This window comes from Crinia signifera, chromosome 7 (genome assembly GCF_055691185.1).
Source record: "Crinia signifera chromosome 7, ASM5569118v1, whole genome shotgun sequence".
NCBI lineage: Eukaryota > Metazoa > Chordata > Amphibia > Anura > Myobatrachidae > Crinia > Crinia signifera.
The window spans coordinates 152,038,970-152,064,801 of record NC_139223.1 but is presented as its reverse complement, the minus strand read 5'-3'; the positions used below and the strand labels follow the sequence as shown (position 1 = coordinate 152,064,801).

General features: G+C 41.7%; 1 protein-coding gene across 20 annotated transcripts in view; it reads right to left on the bottom strand.

The window, feature by feature from the left end:
- BAZ2B (bromodomain adjacent to zinc finger domain 2B) overlaps nt 1-25,832 on the bottom strand; it is a 242,777-nt gene that overhangs the window by 167,229 nt on the left and 49,716 nt on the right. For all 20 annotated transcript variants that reach the window (XM_083153987.1, XM_083153976.1, XM_083153975.1 and 17 more), the window contains one exon: nt 21,617-21,657. The gene's annotated coding sequence lies outside the window, so the exon portion shown is untranslated. The remainder of the gene's footprint in view (nt 1-21,616; nt 21,658-25,832) is intronic.

Genomic DNA, 25,832 nt, shown 5'->3' with positions numbered 1-25,832 from the left:
TTCTGACCTGCTAGAGTGCATTCGGAGGGCACCTAGCAAAGCAAAGACTTGTACCAGTGAGGGCCAGCTGTTGGATAATATCTCTCTCTCTCTCTCTCTCTCTCTCTCTCTCTCTCTCTATATATATATATATATATATATATACACATACATATACATATATAGGGTAGCTGGGGCGGCACTCCAAATAGGCAATAGGTCCCAGCAGGGATAATGTTCAGGATTAACAGCTGAAGGGATGCGGTGCCTTCCAAACCTGTGCTCACAGCGGTGAGCCAGGTAAATGTAGTGATGTAGAGGGACGGCGGCACTCGCACAATAAAGACCCAAGGCAGGTTTAGTTAAACCGACGTTTCCTGGCTGGTGTCGCCACTTTATCAAGGTGCCACCTTGATAAAGTGGCGACACCAGCCACGAAATGTCGGTTTAACTAAACCTGCCTTGGGTCTTTATTGTGCGAGTGCCGCTGTCCCTCTACATCACTACATACATATATACATATATACACACACACACACACACACACACACATATATATAGCTAATACAGATAAACGCAAATTTACGCTAATTTATATAGATAGACAGATAGATAGATATCACACTGGAGTGTTTTCTCAAGGGATTTACTAACATATGCGGATATATAAACAATAAAATAACAAGTGCATATGTATATATATATATATATATATATATATATATATATATATATATATATATATATATAAACCAGAGTCATTTTAAACAGTGGATGAGATTTCCTGATCTTATTAATATTATAGCACACAAAAGGCAATTCTATTTGCATCTAAGCCCCTCCATTCGCCATCTGTACAGTAAGCCTGATAAACGATTTATTTGCCAGCAAAAGCTGTCTAACTGATGTCACCACAAATTCCAGCCGCGGCTCTCGCCCTTGACTGGAGATCTATGAGCCGGGCTGATAGTCACAAGTAATTAGCTCTACTAATTAAATGGCAATTTATGTGTATATGTTTGTGCAGACAGGACACAAAATAAAGTCATTTGCTTTGACACTGATTACGGAAATCCTGCAAGCACCAAAAAAAACGTCTCCAGTTTAAATCCATCTTTCATGGATAGATAGAAAGAAACATGCTAGCGACATAAGTCATCATACAATAAAATACAATAGGCGTGTTCAAAAAAAAAAAAAAAAAAAATTTGAATAAGATTTCCTGATTGTGCCAATGTGACACTTGATATACTCCTTGTGTACTTAAGGTTAAGAATACTATATGCCAGGGTTTTATTTTTGACAACCTAAATCAGAAGAAATTGCCAATGTATTGTTAAAACACAAGATTTCTGCTTCTTAACAGTAGAACATGTTGTTTCCTTTCAGCTAATGTGACTAGCATATTAAACTGACACCTCAAACAGACACACTGTGGGTTGGACTTATGGTGCTAAAAACGACATATGCATAGGCATTAATAAACACAAAACATACACCCCAGGGCTCAGTCGGAAAAATCACATCCAGCGCACTCTATTAGCAGCAAACGTTCATGTATTTAGGTTTGTGACAGTTTTTACGGGTAATTGTATGTCCTAATTCTATTCATTTCTTTATTGAAAAGAGCTTGGAATCATACAATCAGTCATTAATGAATGCAGGCATAAGCTGGTCACCGATAAACATCAGACTTTATGTATCCAATAGGAAGAGAGTGATAATTACAAGAAAGATTTCCCACTTACATCAAACATGTGAAAACTGGAAACAGTGGGGATACAAGATTGGATCTGTCTGACTACGGAGAGTACTAACGCCAGCAGTATTATTATTAATAACATTGTATTAATACAGGCAGCTAAGCCAATATTAGGACCCCTTGGGTTTACAATTCTCTCTGCAATTCCCTGCAACATCTAGATCTTCCATCCCTCATAGATGAATGGTTTAAAGTCACTAAAACATGCATTGACATATGAAAATATTCCATTCATTTTAGTGCATTTTGGACAAAATACATCATGGTGGCTCACATAAGCTTCAAAAAAGCATGCTATACTAATGTACATTTAGTTAAGCATTTGGAGCTGGCCGGGCAGAGGTTGGTACAAGTCTGGTCCATGATGTAGTTCAGAGAGAAGAGATGGGTTGCCAGGCTGTGGTGGTAGAGGGGGCGGGGGCTATTCGGTTTCAAATGGAATATAACTGAGAAAAGAGGGCGAGATTTTACCAGTGTAAAGTGGGCACTGTTTTTTTTTTTTGTTGGTACTTGTTTCCTAGCGCGGCGCCCGTTGGGTCCCATCGCATACCTTAACTTAAGGTATGCGATGGGACCCGACCGACCCGATTTTCGGGCTTTAAACACGTTTTTAACGCACTTTGAAAATCGGTTGCATGCCATTATAGAGGGCATGCGATGCAACCGACGCGACCGACCCGATTTTTACATTGGAACCAATGTAAAAAGGGTCCCTGAGACCCGATTTTACATTGGACCCAATGTTAAATGCCCCTCAGACCCGATTTTTAATTGTAAACCCACCCTGATGGTTAATTATGTGAAATGCCCCCCCATTGTTAACGCAACGCCATGATCAACGTCAACCCGAAGCGTGGCGAGCGAAGTGAGCCCGCGAGGGGCGGCGGTACGCGTGCTCTGACATTTTCATACCCCCACTATCCACGTCGGCGTGGAGTTGATTTTATATAGTGTGGCCAGCCCGAAGCGTGGCGAGCGCAGCGAGCCCCACGAGGGGTCGCGTAATACATCTGAAGTAATACGTCTTCGGGTTGACGTTGATCGTGGCGTTAACAATGGGGGGGGCATACAATGAAAAATGGGGTCTGGGGGCGCATTTAACATTGGGGCCAATGTAAAATCGGGTCTCAGGGACCATTTAACATTGGTTCCAATGTAAAAATCGGGTCAGTCAGGTCAATCGCATCACATGCAATTTGGTTGCATGCGGATGCGATCGACCCGATTTTTGCGACCCGATTTCATACAATTAAAATCGGTGGCGCAGTGCTAGGAAACAAGTACCTTTTTTTTTTAATTGTTGGTGTATGTGTGTTTTAAGGGCTAAATATGTTTTAATGCCTAGTTATACTTGTATTTGCTTTGAATGATAGAGTGGGACGTGAGTAAGTAGGTGTATATTCCCACCCATTATGTGTTTCGGTGTATGGCTGGCGCCTGACCTCACGTGGTGATGGTATAAATGGAAGACCATGTCTAGGTCGATAACTAATCGTTGACAGTGACTAGTTCGACATCTTCAAATGGTCGACATTCTCAAGGTCAACATTAACAAAAGGTTGACACAAGCTTATGGCCGATATGAATAAGGGCGACGTGAGTTTTTCCACTTTTTCTGGTGTCTTTGTTGACAAATATCAATGTGGCCATGTATAAGTGTAGCACGTCCACCGCAGTGACCAGTGAATGTCGACCTAGACATGGTCTTCCCAGTGACCACATACCCCTCACGCCTGCATGTGGATAGCAGATTCACCCTCTGGGTGAGGTGGACTTGGACACTGTTTCCTGCCTTACAGATAGGGGACTTCCATACGTATGCTTGGTTTGCGTTCATGATCATTGTGTATCAGCCTACCCAAATGGTGCGAATGGTAACACCCAACCAATCCTGTGGCTGCAGTTCTGTCCACATGCCCTCTCTGAGCTTTACCTACTGTACACGAGCCTGACAAAGCCCGGTTACACTTTATTAGCTATAAATGGAGATATGTCAGGTTCATGCCCACTTTTACGTTGTCGTAAGTTTATGGGAAGCCAGGGCCACTTGCTTGCATTTGCCTCCCAGGCTGAAAGTAACTTGCCTACCCCTAAATGTACCCTAATGAAATACCACATATAGTACTTCACTTCGCTATGCGCATGTGCCACGCAAGGTCTCCGTACTCGTTCTCACTAATACCGTACAGAAAAGTGCACCTCATTCACTAGGGAAATATGGGCGTAATATGGGCGTCATTCGGAAGTACACAGGGGCGTAGTTTCAAAGTGGGCTAAACTGGGCGTAAACATGGGCGTACACGAGGGAGTGCACTAATTCTGGTAGGCGTGCATTCGGACAGAACACCGACTGCAAACGAACCAAAAGGCAGAAAATATGCGGTCTCCATAAGCAAGTATTGCTTTGCGGACACCACTCGGTCATGCGCTAGGCAATCGGAACGCCCAATTAGTACGGCCGCACCTGAACCAATGTCAGCTGAACACAATACAATCCACTCCTCTACTCATTAATTACACTCTTGTCATTGCTTCAATTGGAACCATTGCAGTTTAAATGGACCATTACAAAACACACAAATATATGCTGAAAGCACGGCTGCATTTTTGATTCCAATTACAAACAAACACTTTTTAATGAGGTTGCCTAATTGCATAAGTGTGTCATGTGACCGATTTATGAGTTCAGGCAGGTTCCCGTCCATACGGACGCTGTAAGACCGTGCAGATGCTGTAAGACCGTGCAGAATATGTGTGTGTCCACCGCACACGCAAGGTTTGGATGTCGTCCGTAAACACGCCCTCTTCTTAAAGAGTGAGTCTGTCCGAATGCGGAGGACCGGTGGGCGTTTCTTCGTACGATGTCCGCACAGCGTGGTGTGCGGTCCGCTCCGAAAGAATTCGGAAATTTGCGCACCAACCAGAATAACCTCCTCATTCACACTGCCCCTGCACCCAGATCCCTTCCTGTGTCCAACCATGCAAGTTACCAGGGTTTGTTTCCCAGGTAACTGAACCACTTTTTGTTGAGAGGGGGGCTTTCACACCAGGCAACAGACAGGGTTACATTGGCAAAAACTGACCCTTAATTAGCTAATAACAAGCATCTAAAATAAGTAAGAGCAAGTTCTAAAGATGGCAAATGCGCACCACGTGAAAAAAAAAATCACTAAACATGTACTTTTTAGGTGTTTTCCCATGCACCTGCCTTAAATGTTAGACTATAGTGCACAATAAATTATTGTACATGCCACTTTTAAACACCTCTGCTCAAGTAAGCTACCGTAGTTTTTAATGAAAGTTCTTCTTTCAAAGGAACTTGCTAAGAAAATTGTGCTAAAAGCTATCATTTAGTCTTAATTGAACATTACGTAATTCTGCAACGCTAAATAAATATACAATGAAAATACCCTGGTGTAATAATGACAGATTCTGTGAGAGTGAAATCACAATAAAAGAATTTAACAAAGTTTAATTCTTATTTTCCAAAACATGCAATTTCTAACTTCGGGACTATTGACAACACAGTTATACTCAGGAAACGGAAAAATGTCAGGTTTGTAATAATGCGCAAACCAATTATCTATTGCGATACAGTTTCAGCTACTAATTTGTACGATCAGACAATTTTATGATGGACAAGAACACAGTATTTAGAAGTCAAATTCCTTTAATGGGTTAAGGTAAAACCAAGTAACAAGAATGCAACTGATCAATTCACTACAACTAGAACAAATAGGGAAATTTTATTTATAGAACTAGTTTTCTACATTTAGGTGTATATAACGATGGTCAATATCATGACGGGTGTGGTATAGGGGTCCGACAGTCAGGATCCCGACAGTCATTATCCCGACATCGGGATCCCGATGATTGTATAGGAAGCACCTATAAACCAGTGATGGGCATCTGGTGGCAACCTGCCAAGCTTATGAAGAACCCTAGATAAACCCTACTTCATCAACACCTCCCAAAGTTTTCTGACTGGGTGGGGGTGCGTGGTCAGCATTAGTTAATAGAGCGGCATATAGGAGTGTATTGGGAATATGGGCCATTGGGAGCTGCCTGAGGTGCTTTGAACAGATTGCAGGGTATGAGCCCATGGAGTAACTGTATTATTTTGACATTGAAGTGTATCAGGCTGACCATCATATACCTAAACCGCTTCTAAAAAAACATTATTAAGAAAAAAAAACGTGTCAAGTAGTTTATCAACATTATTTGGTTGTAGGCATGAGAAGAACAGCAAACATGGCAGACGTAATGGATTATTTGTTTATAAATAATATATAGTGTATATTTTACTTGTTTAATACTGTATGCTAACTATGGGGTCATGACCTCAGCATTCTGCAGAAGAGATTTAACCTGCGCCAACAAATCATCTTTGTTCCTTTGCCCTGCAGTAATAACTGGGTGGCTGTTCCATGCAAGAGAAGGAAGAGGGCTATATATACTAAATATCAGGTGTCTGAGCTTTACATTACATCTTTTACTAAGAGGTTGCATGTAGTCCTCCAGCAGGTAAGTGTTCACTTCGCTAGATAAAACTTAAGGCCCCCATACACTATACGATTTTGGGACGATGTCATCCGATTTCGGCACTTTGGGCCGATAACCAGATGAAATCGCCCCAAAATCGCAGGTGTGTGATATATGATCCTATCCGATGCGCGGTCCCGTGCGCATCAGACCGGATCAGGGAGGTCGGACGGTCAGCACATAAGATCATCCGACCTCCCTGTATGCTATGCATATGCCTGCCCACCTGTCAGGCATATGCATGCAGACACCGGGGGGCGGGGGTGCATGGCGGGCAGACACACTGACCTGGCCGGCTGTGATCACAAATAGCAGCGGCAGTAGTGGGGGCGGGCGGCGGCAGTAGTGGGGCGGGCGGCAGCTCACAAATAAGTTCCCGGCGGGTGATGCTGACCTGGCCGGCATGCTGTGGTCACAAATAGTAGCGCTGCCGCTGCGGGACGCACAGTGGCGGCTATTAGATTTTCAAAATAGCTGTCAAATGACCGGCCGTTCTGTGATTGGCTGAGAGCTCTCTCAGCCAATCACAGAACGGCCGGTCATTTGACAGCTATTTTGAAAATCTAATAGCCGCCACTGTGCGTCCCGCAGCGGCAGCGCTACTATTTGTGACCACAGCATGCCGGCCAGGTCAGCATCACCCGCCGGGAACTTATTTGTGAGCTGCCGCCCGCCCCCACTACTGCCGCCGCCCGTCCCCACTACTGCCGCCGCCCGTCCCCACTACTGCCGCCGCCCGCCCCCACTACTGACGCCGCCCGCCCCAACTACTGCCGCTGCCCGCCCCACTGCTCCTCACCGCCCTGCAGCTCCCCATTTGTTTTACATGTGATAAATCGCAAGCGATTTATCACATGTAAAATCTGGCTCATCAAGTGCCAAATTTTATGTGAGCCTCCCGGGGAGCTGCCGGGCGGCTCACAGGAGAATTGGATCCGACTTGTCCTAAGGACAAGTCGGACTAATGTATGGGGGCCTTAAGCTAATCCCATCTGGCCTTTACTGAATCCCAGATTGCACATCTATTATGTACCGGCAACTCTACGGCCTGACAATTTTGGGGTAGATAGTCTCCGGGTGGTTAAACACAGTGATGTCATAAAGAAAATGTGTTGTACCTATAAAAGTGCAGGGGGGTGTGGCCTGCTGTAACTTGTGCTGATTGGGACATGTAGGGAAGTATATTATGTAGCTAATACAAATGTGAACAGAGCTTCCGGTACAGTGCCTGAACCAAGCATGATACTACAGTGCATTTATATCTATTCTCTACACAGAAATAAACAAATGCACATGGTAGGCATGGGATACGGTCAATGGGTCACCAGCAAATAAGTCGACAAGCATTAGGTCAACACCACTAGGTCAACATGCAGGAAGGTCGACATGATTTAAGGTCGATATGGGTTAGGTCGACAGGGTCATTAGGTCGACATGTTGTTGTTTATTTTTTAGCTGACATGCCAACAGGCAGTTTTTCATGCCCTACCATCCACTAATGCTTGATGGGAGAATAAAACAGTGTGCCGAGCGTAGCAAGCCACCGTGCCCGAAGCATGGCGAGCGCAGCAAGCCATGCGCGAGACATGGTGGTATGTTTCGGTGCCCATGACACGACATGTGCAGACAGGTGGTATTTCATGCCGAAGCATGGCGAGTGCACGCATCGCTACGTTTTAGTGTTTATGTTGACTGTCGACATTCGGGTAAAAAAAAAAGCAGTAAAAATAAATAAATGGCGAGCTTTTCACTGTTAACCTTCCCCATGTCGATCTAATCACTCTGCTGATCTAACCCGTGTCAACCTTCAATCATGTCGACCTACTTGCTGGTGACCCAATGATCCATACCAGTAGGCATTTAAGGGGATTATAATCTCAATACATTATCTGGTCTATTACTATCACCTCCATAATGTCTGTAAGGGAGTAAAGAATTTCCTCATGTCCTGCCACAGACAGGATAGGTCATCAGCTGGTAACTGTAGCTCAGTCATACTGGGAGAGCCATGGTTTAACTACCAATGATTATGGGCTAAGAATGCTTTGAAAAAGGTCTTCAAAAAACTTGAAGCAGCACAGAAAATAAATATCACATTACAATGCTTTAGGATAGCTGAAGAGCAAATGAGCATATAACCCTCCAGGAATCCCAGAGAGATCCTGAGGAGCCCCTGCATCCTTTCCCTACATACATACATGTATTATGTATAGTTCTGTAGGAGCCGTGGGCCTTACACTATTCTTTTGTTCTTTCCAATAAACTTATGTTAACCCTGTGGCGGCCTGTGAGGTCTTGGAGGCAATTTGCGAGCAATGCGCTAGTTGCCTTCCCCTGATTACACAGGCCCCTGTTCTAAGCCTGGCATATATGTCAGCATTTAGGAAAAAGATTCAGAACAGAGTACATGTGTCTTTAATATGCCGCTGACAGAGAGCTATTTTCACATGTAGTCCACAATCCACTCACCATGTGGAAGTGATTGGGGTGAAGAGGATGTTGGTGTTCTAACAGGGGAGATTATTACACAGGTTATGATTATTCGTTACCTAGAACAATGGCAAAATGTGTCAGATGCCCAAATGTATCCAAATGTATGATATTGTATGTGTTTTTTATTTTTTATTATTATTGTAAGACTCGCAATAGGGGCCAGATGCACTAAGCCTCAAAAGTGATAAAATGGAGAGGGATAAACAACCAACCAATCAGCTCCTATCTGACATATTTCAAACACAGTCTGTGACATGGCAGGTAGGAGCTGATTGTCTGGCAGTTTATCACTAATTTTAGGCTACAAAAGACACAAACTGAGGGGTCTGTCCCACCGTCCAGAAGAGTCTCACATTTCTGGAGGCTCTCCTGCATTCCTGGAGGAGTGGGCAGCATCCCACACGATGCCACCATACCTCCCCCAGCAGCAACAAGCAGTGAAATCTGCACATAAGCCTTATGTTACCGGTCTGAGACACAGACTTACATTTCTCGCAGTAAGATGGAATTTCAATCTGTGTATCTGGGAGGTAACATGGGTGGTGACTGGCCCAGCACAGGTATGTCACGGACAATGACTTCATCTAAAGAAGCAGTTGCCCTGATGCAGGAGGTCATGTACAGGGGACAGAATGGCTTCTGTCATAGGATAGGCGCAATCTTCTATGCTGCTACAATGGGGCCTCTTGGTAGGTTCTACAACGAAATAGCAGCATTTACATAAAGCTGCTGTTGCGGATATAGACGGTCGCAGCTGCAACTGTATGCATACCTGAATCAGGCTCTTAATGTTCAAGATGAATCACCTCACATCTATATTAATGATAATAATAATCTTATTATTATAAAAATATACTAAATGTTACAGTAACCTTCACATTACTCTCAGCAGCCGCACAACTACAAATTAGCACCGGTAACTTACTTTTAGCAAGATCCAAAACACAAATACGAACCATACAAATTGCAAGGTTGCGAGCAGGGCCCTCCTACCTCTCTGTTGGTTTGTTACTACCTAGTTTGTTTTATCACTGTTTCCTATTGTACAGCACAACGGAATTAGCTGCGCAATATAAGAAACTGTAAATAATAATAATGAGCCAAAATATATAAACAAATATAGAAAAATAGAAAAGCCATTAATACAGAAGCAGATCTTCCAAAAATTGTTTGTTTTATTTAACTGCCAACCTAAATGTTTATTTTTTGGGCGATTGCACAGCTTCCATACATGCAAGTTCCTTCCTAAGAGCTTTAATGTTCTGAACACAAATCACCAATTGTAAAGCGCAACGGAATATGCTGCGCTACATAAGAAATGGTAAATAAATAAATAATCCCCAAATCCACACCCTGGCATCTGATTTATCATTTAAAAAAAAAAACCCGAATGCTAAATATTTAGTAGCACTTTCTGGACCCATCGGTACACCCATCCAAAGTGCATACTTACACTGCCCCACAAGGACAGGCCATGAGAAGTATTGCCACAGATTATATCCTATACCAGTGATGACTAACCTTGACACTCCAGCTGTTGTTGAACTACACATCCCAGCATGCCCTGCTACAGCTTTGTTATTTGGCCATGCCAATACTGATGCAGGGCATGCTGGGATGTGTAGTTCAAAAACAGCTGGAGCGTCAAGGTTAGCCATCACTGTCCTATACACAATGTTCATTCAAATGTATTAACTGCACTTGTTGTTCTACAGCTGTTGCAGATTTCAAAAAAAGGAGGTGAACATGGAAGTATCATTCAAGTTGAACCCTTGGAGTGCCAAGTGAATTTGTCAAAATAGGTGTGAAAATTGCCAAGCAAACATTTTTATTTATCATAATGACCTGTAATGTTTACCTTATATAGGAAATATAATCTTTTTTACACATTTTTTTATTTGAATTTATATAACAAATGTGGCATTTTTAGAGGATATATTGAACATCTCACAGAGATGTTAGCACTCAAAGGGTCAATGTTATTTATAAATACTGTCCTAATAGGGAGTACTACGCACGGTTTAAAACTCAAAGCGATCTGTGTACAATTATTAGGTTAATGCCTCAAAATTCCCTTTAATAGACAAATTATTTTCAGAGTGGAACTAAAGTTGTAAATTGTCCGACCCACTTCCAACTATTTATTAGAAGTGATTACACTGGCACGACAGACACATCCTCTCGCCAGCAGTGTCTGCGAATGGCCAGCCTTCTCTTCATCGTACATCCTTGTTCCCCATATAGAGGAACGGATCCCTCTGAACACTCCTCTTTATCTATTTTGCATCAGAAGGGTTGCATGCCTGACTTGTGATTGTCTCACAATAAGGGGAGCACTGAGCTGGCACAAATTCACATAAAAGAAAAAGCAAACAGCGCAAAGCCAAAACACGGAAGGCTATATAAAGAGCTGGAAAATTATAGTGAGCAGCTACTTCCCTGATAATACACCTTTTTATGTCATCAACTGACAAAATATTATTCAAAAGCAAGAATTGCAATGTAATTTCAACAGCGCTAAATGTGTGAGAGAAGAGTGTATCCGCTCCAAACTAAACACTTGCTTTACCTTCATACTGCTAGTTTAGAACGCCAGCGTTAACTCCCTCCTGCTGGTATAGCAGAATAAGCTAATGAGACCATATGGAGAACTGGACCGAATGTAGTGGTGAAGAAGTATTAATCTGTCTCTCCATTAATGCAAATTTGTAAGAAGAAGAAAAGTCCTAAACTCTAAGCTTGTCTGCCTGCTAAATATTACATTGATATCATTGTTATAATTTCCTTATTTACCACATACAGCCCCTTTAGGACCTTGTGGCAATTTATGAATCATTAATAATGAAGGACACCAGTCACGTACTCTCAGACAACTGTATAGTGTTCAGTCATTTTATACATAGGACCTGTTTCGGAGTCACACGCAGACACCCCAACGTATTTCATTAGAACGGTTTCATTATAATGCCATCAAATTTATTCTATGACTCCATGTAGTGGGCACAGGGAAAATGTGCAGCAGTTAAATTATACCCCACAACTGTCCTCCTTTTCAAGGACTATACCGCCATGCCACCTGCGGGACTCACGGTCATGCATACTGTATGTGTGAACATCGTACGCTCCATCAAGCCTCTGGGCAACCCTATAGGGACCAGTCCAATGGCAAACACATTTGCAGCGGCTGACCATGACACACCCACAAAACGGTGGTGACACGATGGCATGTTTGTAGCCAACTCTCTTTACCTTCTCCAAATGTTCACTACAAGTCTCTTATTTTGTGAATAAACAGTCACTTTGTCCGCCGTTGCTAATTAGTCACCATACGTGCACAGTGGCAAAATACCACTCCACTGCATCTGCCATCGACATTGCTTTCACCTCTGAATCAGTTCCATAGTGGATATTGCATACCTTCGATATTTCTCCTGCACATGTGGGAAAATTGGGCATGGATGTGAGAAGGTGATGACACATTATGTAGGCATGACCAGTGCTGGTGACGCGCTAGGCCAGTGGTTCCCAAACTCTGTCCTCAAGAACTGTTAACAGTTCATGTTTTCCAGGTCAGATGTGGATTTTCTAGGTGACCTGCAAAACATGAACAGGGGTCCCGAGGACCGAGTTTGGGAACCACTGCGCTAGACTGACCACACAACACCTAGTCACTGATGCTTTGATATGCTATCCCATTCTCATTCAAACTTACAAATACACTATGGGCGAACTAATCAGGATGGCAAAACAAAACCGTCATTGGAAAATCATATGGGCGCAGCTCACACCTCCTACTGTACTCTGCATCAAAATCCTGTGTGCGCAAAACTTCACAGCAATATCGCTTTCCTCTAGTGTAACCCAACAGTGCACTGAATCACAACTTTACGTCACCTTAGGAGTTAAAATGAACTATGCAGTAACCAAAGAGACTGAGAGCTTTCTTCTAAACTGACGTTACAGTATATCCTACATTGTTGCTTCCAGAAGGATAAATATTTAAAAATAAATGTTGGAATATATTGGTTTAGACTGCTAAGAGCTGGCCCCTGGGAACTACGCTCAGATAAAGTTCCTCGGAAACGGATCTAAGAGACGGGCTCTTACACATTAGGAGGTACAGAATCGGTTCTATAAAAGTTGTGCATCGGCAATGCACACCTCAGATTTAAGTAGAGAGACACAGTGAAGTCATGCTTGTATATAGGAAATGTACACATTGCATGCATTCAATAACCATATATATATATATATATATATATAAACAAAAGGGGGTTGTGTCCCCGTTCTGCGCCAATAGGTGAGCAGCACTCTTCTAAAAACTCCGCCGCTAATGGGAGTCTGAAGTACAAGATAGAGAGAAAGGGGTGTAGAGGTGCGCTCAACAGGTAATATCACCAATCAACAATTGTAAAAATACAAAATTTATTTCGTACAATAAAATGGTTTAAAATACATAGGTCATCGGTGATTTTCAGAAATAGTTGATGGTTTACAGAAATTATTGAAGGTAGTAACTCTTAATGATTCCGTACAATGGTGTAGATTTGATCAAGCGAAATAACCCTACGCGTTTCGTCCGCTAGGGACTTCCTCAGGGGCAATACACCAAGATCTAGAAAAGTTGATGAAACAATGCCGTGAAAAACAGTCTTGAGTGAGTTTGAAAGATAATTCAGGGTATGAGAGGCTAGAAGGAAGAACAAATGCGAAGAAGAGGAGGGAGGAGGAGAGGTGGGTGAGTGGTTCCTTATGAGGAACTAGCGGTGAGAATGTAGACCAGAATTTCCCAGGTCAACCTCAGTGTGGGAAAAAATAAGCATAACACATACCTATGGAATCTTTAAGCATACAAATTGAAGTACACTCTTTGTGGATAATTTTATAAAGAAGAGAAAGGGTGTGGTCACCGTTGTGAGTCAAATGACTCGGTAGTGCTTCCACTGAAGCAAAACAGCAATATCTGCAAATATATATCATATTGATAAACAGACGGGTATATATAGGACCAATCGTATGTCGATAGGTCTGTTTTGGCACATCGAAACATCAAATTTACAATATAAATACAAAAAAATGTACAGTAATAGATGACAATGGATTAGAGTGAATTAATAAAATACTTGAATAGTTCATAATAAGGTGACAATGAATAAAGGTATAAGCACTCATTGAGGACCAGTAAGCATGATTTTTGAACACAATGGCAACATAGCAGTAAGTTTATAAACAATACGTTTCTAGAAAACAAGCATATATATGGAAAGCGTACAGTACATACCAAAATTAAAAGGCGAAATAACACACCTCTCCGACTGAAGTCAATTTCAGGTAAGCGGTTGATTCTAAATGTCAACACATATGTCTATTAGACAATTTTGCAGGTCGTGCTATAACACTACAGATGGGGTTGACAATATAATGATCTGTGAGGGAGTTGGGGTTAAGGACCAGTGGGACGCTGATATATAGCAGTCCCAACAGTGATGTCAATCATCCGTTAAAAGTGAAAAACAATAATGACTATAAGCCACCCCTACGTGTATAATGGCCCAATGGGTGCTAGTGTATATTAATTACATCAATAGAGGTTACAGATACCCTCTAAGGTTAGACTGATACAAAAAAGTTCTAAATTGATAAGGCCCGAAGGGCGCGTATAACACACTCAGTATGTGGCCACTATGGGGGTCCAAGATCATAGCCGTGCCACCTTTATACATACACAGTTAGTGGCATAAAAATAAACATAACACTATTAAATAAAGCTTTTACAATGGAACACAGTGTGTAATTAGGTGTATTGTATTCATGTGTTGTATATATAGTAAGGGATACCTTAACATACATAAGTTGGTATTATACAGTATTAATACCATGAAACAGTATATAATTGCATGTATTGTATACATTATAAGAGGTATCTTTACATACATGGGTCAGTATTATACAGGACCAGTAGGGAGCAACCTACCCAAATCAGCTATCCACCGTCTCGATCAGCAGGGAGAGAGATAATGACCCTCTACAATGAGGTGCTTTATATATCAGTACGTGAGTGACCTCACTTCCGGTTTTCCGGCTGTGGGCATATAGAGACTTTTCAACATTAAAGTGGGTAGAGGAAAATATAATGTCATGTAAATGAGGGGAGCGCTGGGAAGTGTGGCGTTTTAAATAAAAACGTTGTTGTTAGGGGGCGGCAGTTACCTGTAAGCAGGGAAATAACATACATTTGTATGAACTTCCGGGAACGCTATGCGTTCCAGCTGCGTCTCAACCCTCATTCTGAGAGGGTGGACGCCTGGATCTGGCGACTTCCGGAATTGTGTGACGTACTTAGAGCGTCTCAGACTTCCGGAAATACCGTGCGTTCCACGATATAGGCTTCTAAGAACGCTGTGCGTTCCAGTTCAGCGTAACAGCCCTCAGTATATAGGCTGGTCACGGGGGCAGAAAAAGGGGCAGTCTGTGGTGCTGGAGAGAAATAGGTGGGAACAATTGAAGAAGATAGGCGTGGTGCTGTGTAGATAGTTATTATCTGGTTGCCCAGGTTACATAGAGGGCTTATAGCGCTGCCTTGGTTTCAAGGTGGCCTGGGTTACAGGCACCTGGGCAGGGAACGCTATAGGTGTCAGCCCCTAACTGTAAGAACAAGACAGAGTGTATCTAAAGGTGTGTGTGACAATGATAAAGGAGTGTAAATGTATTAAATTTTCAATTGTTTTTAAAAGGAAAAATTCCATCAATAAAGTGGGCAACTTATGATAGAGGTATGGGGTGAGTGTACAGGGAGAACCCTGTGGGTGTGTGTGGTAGGGGAATGGCCTACTCAGTGTGAGTGAAAGAATAGTGTATACCATATGCTGGTACACGATAAGGGTAGGTGTAGGGATAAGTGTGACCCCAATATTCTAAAAGATGGGGGGGGGGTTTATATTCTATGTGCTGCGTTGTAGGTGTCTATACGTCACCCCTTAGTTGAATGGGGTGGAATTCTAAATGTGGTGGTGCCTATGAGTCACAAACTTTCTATCAAAAATGGTAATAAGTAGACCAGGAAAATCCTAAATATGGTGATGCCTATAAGCCATATATTGCAATAATAGTAATAAGTGAGGAATGTATAAAGGTGGACCAATCTAAATTATAAAAGGTTGGAAACAGTGGGGGATGAAATAAGTGCCACCTATAAAAGTGGAAAATGGCAAACTAAATACGTATAAAGGCCGATGGGTTAAGGTAACCAAGGCCCAAATCTGGATACTAAGTCCTAGAAGCACTATAGGATGACTGGAGTATGACAATTAAGTGTGATGGAATGATGAAAGGATGGAGGGTGCGGGTGCCCTCTGAGTATATTGGAGTTCCCTAAAGAGGAGAACCCCATGTTAAAAAATGCTAGAAACGTATGGACCGGCTGTGCTGGCAAATTACTAAGGAAATTAAACCAGCTAGGCTGGTGATTTATAATTATGACTAATAACTATAATTTAATTAAAGAACATAGGTTGATCGGAATCAATCAGTGTTCGAATTATAAGGTTTATAGCCCCACTAGTCCTGTATGTACAGATAATTATCTATGAGAGCGGTCAATTAAGGCACTCCAACTCAAGGTGGAAAAATGGAAACAAAGAAGAAGAAAAAGAAAAAGGGTTCAGAAGTATAGGCTACAAGAAAGAAACTATGTCTAAATTTTCGTTGAGACCATTGGGTGAAAGGGACCCCAGGGTATATATCCAGAAGGTTTCTCGTTTGGATAGAGTGAGTTCTCTATTGCCTCCTCTAGGGTTCAGGGGAATGTGTTCTAATACAGTAAATGAGAAGTTTTTGTCCGGGTTGGAATTATGTTTGTGGAGATAGTGACGGGGTAGGTTATGCGAGGTCAGTTTATTTTTGACATTTCTCAGGTGTTCTTGAATTCTCAGCTTAAGCATTCTTTTGGTCTTGCCTATATAGTATAGGCCACATCCACATGTGATCCTATATACCACGAAGTTAGAGGTACATGTACATGGTAGATTTAAAGTGTGAGATTTATTTTCCACTGTCTTCCACATGAACGGTTGCTTTTCCATGTACTTGCAACAATTGCATTTAGTGCATGGAGTACATCTGATGGTATCATTCAAAAAATGTTTGCCCAATTTCGGAGTTGTTTTTTCAGGGCAGAAATGACTGGGGGCTATCAAGCTCCTCAAATTTGGAGCTCGTCTATAGACCACATTTGGTGAGGGTGGTAAAGCTGGGCCAAGGATAGGGTCCTTCAGAAGGATATGCCAGTGCTTGGTAAGGACTTTTTTGATCTGGCGATTCTCCTTGTTAAACTGGGTGATAAATGGACGATATGGTGTTTTTTGGACCTTCTTTACTTTATCCCGCAGCATGATTTGTCGATCTGATTTTTCTGCCCTTGCTCTGGCTTCTTCAAGTTTTATTTTATCGTAACCACGTTCGATGAACCTGTCTTTGAGGATTTCTGATTGGCGTGTGTAGTCATGGAGCTCCGTAGATAATTATCTGTACATACAGGACTAGTGGGGCTATAAACCTTATAATTCGAACACTGATTTATTCCGATCAACCTATGTTCTTTAATTAAATTATAGTTATTAGTCATAATTATAAATCACCAGCCTAGCTGGTTTAATTTCCTTAGTAATTTGCCAGCACAGCCGGTCCATACGTTTCTAGCATTTTTTAACATGGGGTTCTCCTCTTTAGGGAACTCCAATATACTCAGAGGGCACCCGCACCCTCCATCCTTTCATCATTCCATCACACTTAATTGTCATACTCCAGTCATCCTATAGTGCTTCTAGGACTTAGTATCCAGATTTGGGCCTTGGTTACCTTAACCCATCGGCCTTTATACGTATTTAGTTTGCCATTTTCCACTTTTATAGGTGGCACTTATTTCATCCCCCACTGTTTCCAACCTTTTATAATTTAGATTGGTCCACCTTTATACATTCCTCACTTATTACTATTATTGCAATATATGGCTTATAGGCATCACCATATTTAGGATTTTCCTGGTCTACTTATTACCATTTTTGATAGAAAGTTTGTGACTCATAGGCACCACCACATTTAGAATTCCACCCCATTCAACTAAGGGGTGACGTATAGACACCTACAACGCAGCACATAGAATATAAACCCCCCCCCCCATCTTTTAGAATATTGGGGTCACACTTAGCCCTACACCTACCCTTATCGTGTACCAGCATATGGTATACACTATTCTTTCACTCACACTGAGTAGGCCATTCCCCTACCACACACACCCACAGGGTTCTCCCTGTACACTCACCCCATACCTCTATCATAAGTTGCCCACTTTATTGATGGAATTTTTCCTTTTAAAAACAATTGAAAATTTAATACATTTACACTCCTTTATCATTGTCACACACACCTTTAGATACACTCTGTCTTGTTCTTACAGTTAGGGGCTGACACCTATAGCGTTCCCTGCCCAGGTGCCTGTAACCCAGGCCACCTTGAAACCAAGGCAGCGCTATAAGCCCTCTATGTAACCTGGGCAACCAGATAATAACTATCTACACAGCACCACGCCTATCTTCTTCAATTGTTCCCACCTATTTCTCTCCAGCACCACAGACTGCCCCTTTTTCTGCCCCCGTGACCAGCCTATATACTGAGGGCTGTTACGCTGAACTGGAACGCACAGCGTTCCTAGAAGCCCATATCGTGGAACGCACGGCATTTCCGCACTGAGGGCTGTCACGCTGAACTGGAACGCACAGCGTTCTTAGAAGCCTATATCGTGGAACGCACGGTATTTCCGGAAGTCTGAGACGCTCTAAGTACGTCACACAATTCCGGAAGTCGCCAGATCCAGGCGTCCACCCTCTCAGAATGAGGGTTGAGACGCAGCTGGAACGCATAGCGTTCCCGGAAGTTCATACAAATGTATGTTATTTCCCTGCTTACAGGTAACTGCCGCCCCCTAACAACAACGTTTTTATTTAAAACGCCACACTTCCCAGCGCTCCCCTCATTTACATGACATTATATTTTCCTCTACCCACTTTAATGTTGAAAAGTCTCTATATGCCCACAGCCGGAAAACCGGAAGTGAGGTCACTCACGTACTGATATATAAAGCACCTCATTGTAGAGGGTCATTATCTCTCTCCCTGCTGATCGAGACGGTGGATAGCTGATTTGGGTAGGTTGCTCCCTACTGGTCCTGTATAATACTGACCCATGTATGTAAAGATACCTCTTATAATGTATACAATACATGCAATTATATACTGTTTCATGGTATTAATACTGTATAATACCAACTTATGTATGTTAAGGTATCCCTTACTATATATACAACACATGAATACAATACACCTAATTACACACTGTGTTCCATTGTAAAAGCTTTATTTAATAGTGTTATGTTTATTTTTATGCCACTAACTGTGTATGTATAAAGGTGGCACGGCTATGATCTTGGACCCCCATAGTGGCCACATACTGAGTGTGTTATACGCGCCCTTCGGGCCTTATCAATTTAGAACTTTTTTGTATCAGTCTAACCTTAGAGGGTATCTGTAACCTCTATTGATGTAATTAATATACACTAGCACCCATTGGGCCATTATACACGTAGGGGTGGCTTATAGTCATTATTGTTTTTCACTTTTAACGGATGATTGACATCACTGTTGGGACTGCTATATATCAGCGTCCCACTGGTCCTTAACCCCAACTCCCTCACAGATCATTATATTGTCAACCCCATCTATAGTGTTATAGCACGACCTGCAAAATTGTCTAATAGACATATGTGTTGACATTTAGAATCAACCGCTTACCTGAAATTGACTTCAGTCGGAGAGGTGTGTTATTTCGCCTTTTAATTTTGGTATGTACTGTACGCTTTCCATATATATGCTTGTTTTCTAGAAACGTATTGTTTATAAACTTACTGCTATGTTGCCATTGTGTTCAAAAATCATGCTTACTGGTCCTCAATGAGTGCTTATACCTTTATTCATTGTCACCTTATTATGAACTATTCAAGTATTTTATTAATTCACTCTAATCCATTGTCATCTATTACTGTACATTTTTTTGTATTTATATTGTAAATTTGATGTTTCGATGTGCCAAAACAGACCTATCGACATACGATTGGTCCTATATATACCCGTCTGTTTATCAATATGATATATATTTGCAGATATTGCTGTTTTGCTTCAGTGGAAGCACTACCGAGTCATTTGACTCACAACGGTGACCACACCCTTTCTCTTCTTTATAAAATTATCCACAAAGAGTGTACTTCAATTTGTATGCTTAAAGATTCCATAGGTATGTGTTATGCTTATTTTTTCCCACACTGAGGTTGACCTGGGAAATTCTGGTCTACATTCTCACCGCTAGTTCCTCATAAGGAACCACTCACCCACCTCTCCTCCTCCCTCCTCTTCTTCGCATTTGTTCTTCCTTCTAGCCTCTCATACCCTGAATTATCTTTCAAACTCACTCAAGACTGTTTTTCACGGCATTGTTTCATCAACTTTTCTAGATCTTGGTGTATTGCCCCTGAGGAAGTCCCTAGCGGACGAAACGCGTAGGGTTATTTCGCTTGATCAAATCTACACCATTGTACGGAATCATTAAGAGTTACTACCTTCAATAATTTCTGTAAACCATCAACTATTTCTGAAAATCACCGATGACCTATGTATTTTAAACCATTTTATTGTACGAAATAAATTTTGTATTTTTACAATTGTTGATTGGTGATATTACCTGTTGAGCGCACCTCTACACCCCTTTCTCTATATATATATATATATATATATATATATATATATATATATATATATATATATATATATATATATATATATATATATATATATATATATGTGACCTATATTAAATGTTGCCCAATATAACAACCCTACTGTAAATTATAAGGATAAAAAGACATAGTCATGGTGTCCTTTAACCATAATCAGGTACGAAGCTGCACAGACGAGATTTCAGATACTTTCATTGTTTACATGGGTTAAAAATCATATTTCACATTGTTCCTGTAATGCTGGGCAAACACCTTCAGATTAAACTGCCAAACAGGCCTACACACCAATTATCTGTCAACATACAACACCGTTGCCATACACAGGCAGATTACGGCACTGATATTGGATGATTTCAGACCAAATCGATTTTTACCTACTGTAAACTATTCTTGATACACGTTTGTAGAGAATAATGATTACCTCCTAGTGTTTTGTTTTTTTAACCCATATAGGTCTTAAAAATAGAAGAAAAAACTTAGACAACCAAAAATGTACCTTATAATTACATGTGAGACAGTCAGAAACTCAAAACCGCTGATTTAATGTTGTTCTACGCTTTGCTTGTGGATGGTCTGCCATAGTATTATTGCAGCATGTAGTAAGCAACTTCTGAATGCTTAAGTACACAAAGCTGATGCTCAGGGAAAGTGACAGCACAGGTCACTATCCAATAAAGTATTTTAACCACTTAAATGGCACAGCCACATGGATTTTGTCCATAGTCAGCTGGGCCTCTGCTGGGATACGATCTTTCCCATCCCCCGCTTTAAAGGATCACATACCCATATTATTTCAATATATTTAAAAAAAAAATTTTTTTAAACAGGTTCTAACCTTAAACAGAAAAAAAGTGGAGCAGTTTAAAAAAAAAAAAAAAAGCTAGAATAAAATAATAATTAGCAAGTTAAGTAGTTAAAAGTATTTTTTGTGTTTGTTTAAGAAACACATTTTGTAGTATGAACACCTATTACAAGTAACAGCCTCAAAAATGACTTACTTTGATGAATCTGGTCAGTTCTGTGACATCACTGTGGCACACTGCAATGAGAAAAGATGGGATAAATGCATGATATTTCCATATATTAAAGTGCATTTGAATTATATAATAATTAGACATAAATAGAAAACACCTTAGGTAATAGTCAAATATTAATATTATTGCGCAATATACATACATCTACAGTCCGATCCACCATTCTGCCGATTCAATCCAATCGGCAGACTCCAATAAAAAAATAAAAAAAAAAGCAAAATGTCGACATGAGAATGGTCGACACTGGCAAAGGTTGACAACGTTTTTCACTTTTTTGTGGTGCCTCTGTAAACATATGTTGACATGGACCCCCACTTTCGCCATGTTTTGGGGCTAGTTGAACTCTCACTCAGCACACATGGATGGTGAAGTAGGTCAGTTGGAAAAAAAAAATGAAAAAGTAATGATGACCTTTTTATATGTCGACCATCGGCTTGTCGACATTGCGTCAATGTCGACCTAGTATATGTTGACATTTTTCATCTGTCGATCGATAGTGGTTGACTATTGACTATCGACCTAGACCCGGTCGACCTATCAACGGGGAACCCTTCTACTATACCATGGCATATCCCTGTTTGTTTTGCTTCCAAGCTGCTGAGTGCTGTAGAAAGTGGAGTTTTACCAGTATAAGGGGGTATTCAATACGGGATTCTGACTGTCAGAACATTGCGACAGTCGGAATCCCGGGCAGTTTACCTTCAGCTCGACTGTAACTGGCCAGCCGGAATTCAATGTTCCGATTGTGAAGTGTCAGAAAGTGGGCGGCTGCAGATTGTTGACGAAACGGCCGTGAATTTGTCAATTCGTGGCCGTTTCCGACATAAAATATCCCACTCATTTTAAAGTCGGATCTGTTTTGTCGAAATCTGCCTTCAATGCATTGAATCGCCAATGGGCGCTATTTCCCTGGAATAGTAGTTTTTCTTAACTCTCAGTATAAAAAGTGCTTTTAATACAAACACATTATTTAAAGACTTAAGTTATTTTGTGTCTGAATACGAGCTTACACCTGATGACAGGGCTAATAAGCTAATCGCCCAGATGATACATGTTATTATTTAAAACAATACATTTAGGGTTCACCTTTAACATTACCCAACATGCCCGCTGTAAAGCTGTGTACACACGGTGCAATATATTGCTCAGTGTCTCCTATTCATCAGTGACCAGAGATGGTCGCAGATGAAAAGGAGACTCTGCCGGGGAGCCGCAGAGGGAAACAGCTGGTGGCAGGACCAGCGACCATTAGGAGGCTGAACACGGAAGCGCGCACCATATTGCCAGCGATATTGCACTGTGTGTACACAGCTTAAAACATTCCATAAATAATCACAGGACATCTGTTGTCTGTTATTTAGCAATCTCTAAACACATCATGTGGATCCGCCGAGCTGGCAAAGCCAGGAATTGTCTCTATGGCCGATTATCATAACATAGGCAAAGTGACGGAATCAGGAAATGATCTATTTCATCAGCACAAGGACAATGCTCCCAGTGTTTGGAACATGCTCATATGAAGGAGACAGGATTGAACTGAACACTTTAATACACTAAAAAAATGTGCAGATTCTTTTGTTGCAAACCCCTCTGTTTATTTATCTAAATCCTTTAATTAAAATAAAGATATTAAATATTTTTACATGTGAGGGGTTTACAGAATTGAGTGATATCGGATAAGTATTGTTCACTGGTCAGTTTATTGTAAATCACACTGGGGTTTATCAAACTTTAGGTACCCATAGACGGTCCGTTCCCGGACCGTCCGTTTTGTACTATGCGATGCGCGCTCCCGCGCATCACATAGTACGGTACAAAAAGTATGTGCTGCACATACTTTTTGTACTAGCTAAACATCGTATCGGATCGCATTGCATGCACTAGGCATGCACTAGGCATGCGATCCGATACGATGCATGCTAATTAAGACCCAAACGGATCCGTTTAACGGACCGTGTATGGGCACCTTTTGACATCTGTGGAATCACCCGTTTAGATTTACGCCAGCACATAGATTAATGTATTGGTTTGTATGTGTCCTGATGTAAGTGTAATGGGAGTGTTGCAATCATACCAGTGCAAGTGGCTGTGTTTTTGGATGCCCAGCTCCCATACCCAGACAGATATATTTACACACACACACACACACACACTGTACATCGTGCGGTCACTCTTTGAATGAGATTTATCCCATCATTTATGATCCCTCCCAGCTTTGGAGATATGGAAAGCGTGACTCCCGGTAAGGGGCGTGGCTTCACAGGGATGCTGCTCCCGCAAGGCCACACCCCATTTTCGACACCCTCGGGGTATAGCCAGAGCTCTGTGAGCTGCTGGCCATATCTCCTGCATGCCGTGAAAAGACACTGTGATCTGCTAAGCAGAGCAGCGGGTAGCAGGGGGGACAGTTAGGAGGTATGATTTATTGGTACATACTGGCACTAATTACCTAGGTATATACCTAGGATTGCCACAAGGGGCACTGGGAGGAATCCCTTTCAGGAAGAATGTGATGAACAACCACATGGGCTTCCATTCACTGAAAGAGGAGCCAGCATTTTGGTGACACCTAGGAGCTGGCCACAACTCTGTAGCAAGGACTCTGCATCTAATAAATGACTAGAAAAGAGTGCCATGCACATAAGGATGGACAGTTTCCTAATGAACACGGATGTGATTACATCACCACTTATAGAATACACAGATCTTATATTCATACATATGAACATGTGTGTATTATTAGCTCATTTATTATCCAAAGACGGAAGTGGTGCAAACATGAGACTTGGGGCCAGATGCACTAAGCTTCAAAAAGTGATAAAATGGAGAGTGATAAACAGCCAGCCAATCAGCTCCTACCTGCCATGTCACAGACTGTGTTTGAAAAATGGCAGGTAGGAGCTGATTGGCTGGCTGTTTATCACTATCCATTTTATCACTTTTGAAGCTTAGTGCATCTGGCCCTTGGCCACTGACACATGACAAATGCTTAGATGCAGTGTCAGCCACAGAGACTTCTAGTCGCTGTAAAGAACTATGAAGTATGCTGGGGCTATATAAATAAATGTTAATTCTAGTCATAGGTGTATAGGCAAAGCGAGCATCAGGAAATACTTAGAGACAGGTATTGAAGGCGCGGGGTGTGGGTAATTTACTCCCAAGTGTAGCTAAACCTTTAGGAACGGACGTTAGCGGTGGTCATTCTTCCAGTGCAGAGCTTCCAGCACGCTGGACATCAAGTGCTCTGCTATCTGTAGAACAGCTGGAAATTGCTGCGACCTAATTTAGCCTTTACTGAACATCCGCCAAATTCCAGCTCTGCAATGGGAAAGCAAAACTAAATGTCATGACGCTGTGCTCGGAAACTTTGGCACAGATTATGGAAGTGTTACTCAGAAATCATATTTATTTTAAGTCTTTCTATTATGAATATTATGTTGATAGAGTAAAACCTTTGTTGCAGAGACATGCAATTAACAGTAGGGCAATTATTATAGTTCACACATAACAAAAAGGCCGCTATGTCAAGTTTCATTGGGCCGATGTTTACGCAATCAAGCGCTTATCGGATGAATGTGCATGCGTCACAGCTGCACTGGGCATTTGCCGAGGTGCCTTTGTGATGTCGCTCGCTGTGAGGCCCATAGGGTGACTCAGATGGTTATCTACATGCACCACTGCGTGTCAGTACGCAGATGCTGATATTGGCATGGTCTCCAACACCTAGGGCAATATTTACTAAAGTGCCAATAACATTCTGGCTATTATTCTTACAAAGTGTAAGATAAATATGTAGAATCTAATTGGTTGCTATGGGCAACAGCTTTAGTCTTCATTCTAGCACCCTGCTCTTTGAAAAATACTTGCTGTTCCTCCTTCCTGCCTGGGCTGTCACTGTCTGCTGTGGTGTTTCTACAACAGTCTGCCTTGTATCTCAACATTGAGATACAAACCAGACTGTTCTTGAAGTACCACAGCAGACAGCGACACCCCAGGCAGGGAGGAGGAACTACAAGGACTGCACAAGGAGAAGGGTGCTAGAATGAACACGAAGCTTCACTTCTGTAAACAGGTACATTATTGAATTCCCCCTCTGACACCATAACAGCAACAGGTGTCCTGCGAATCTGTATCAAGGGGCCAATTAAGCCCCTTCCCTGATGTTCGGGGTCGTATGCGC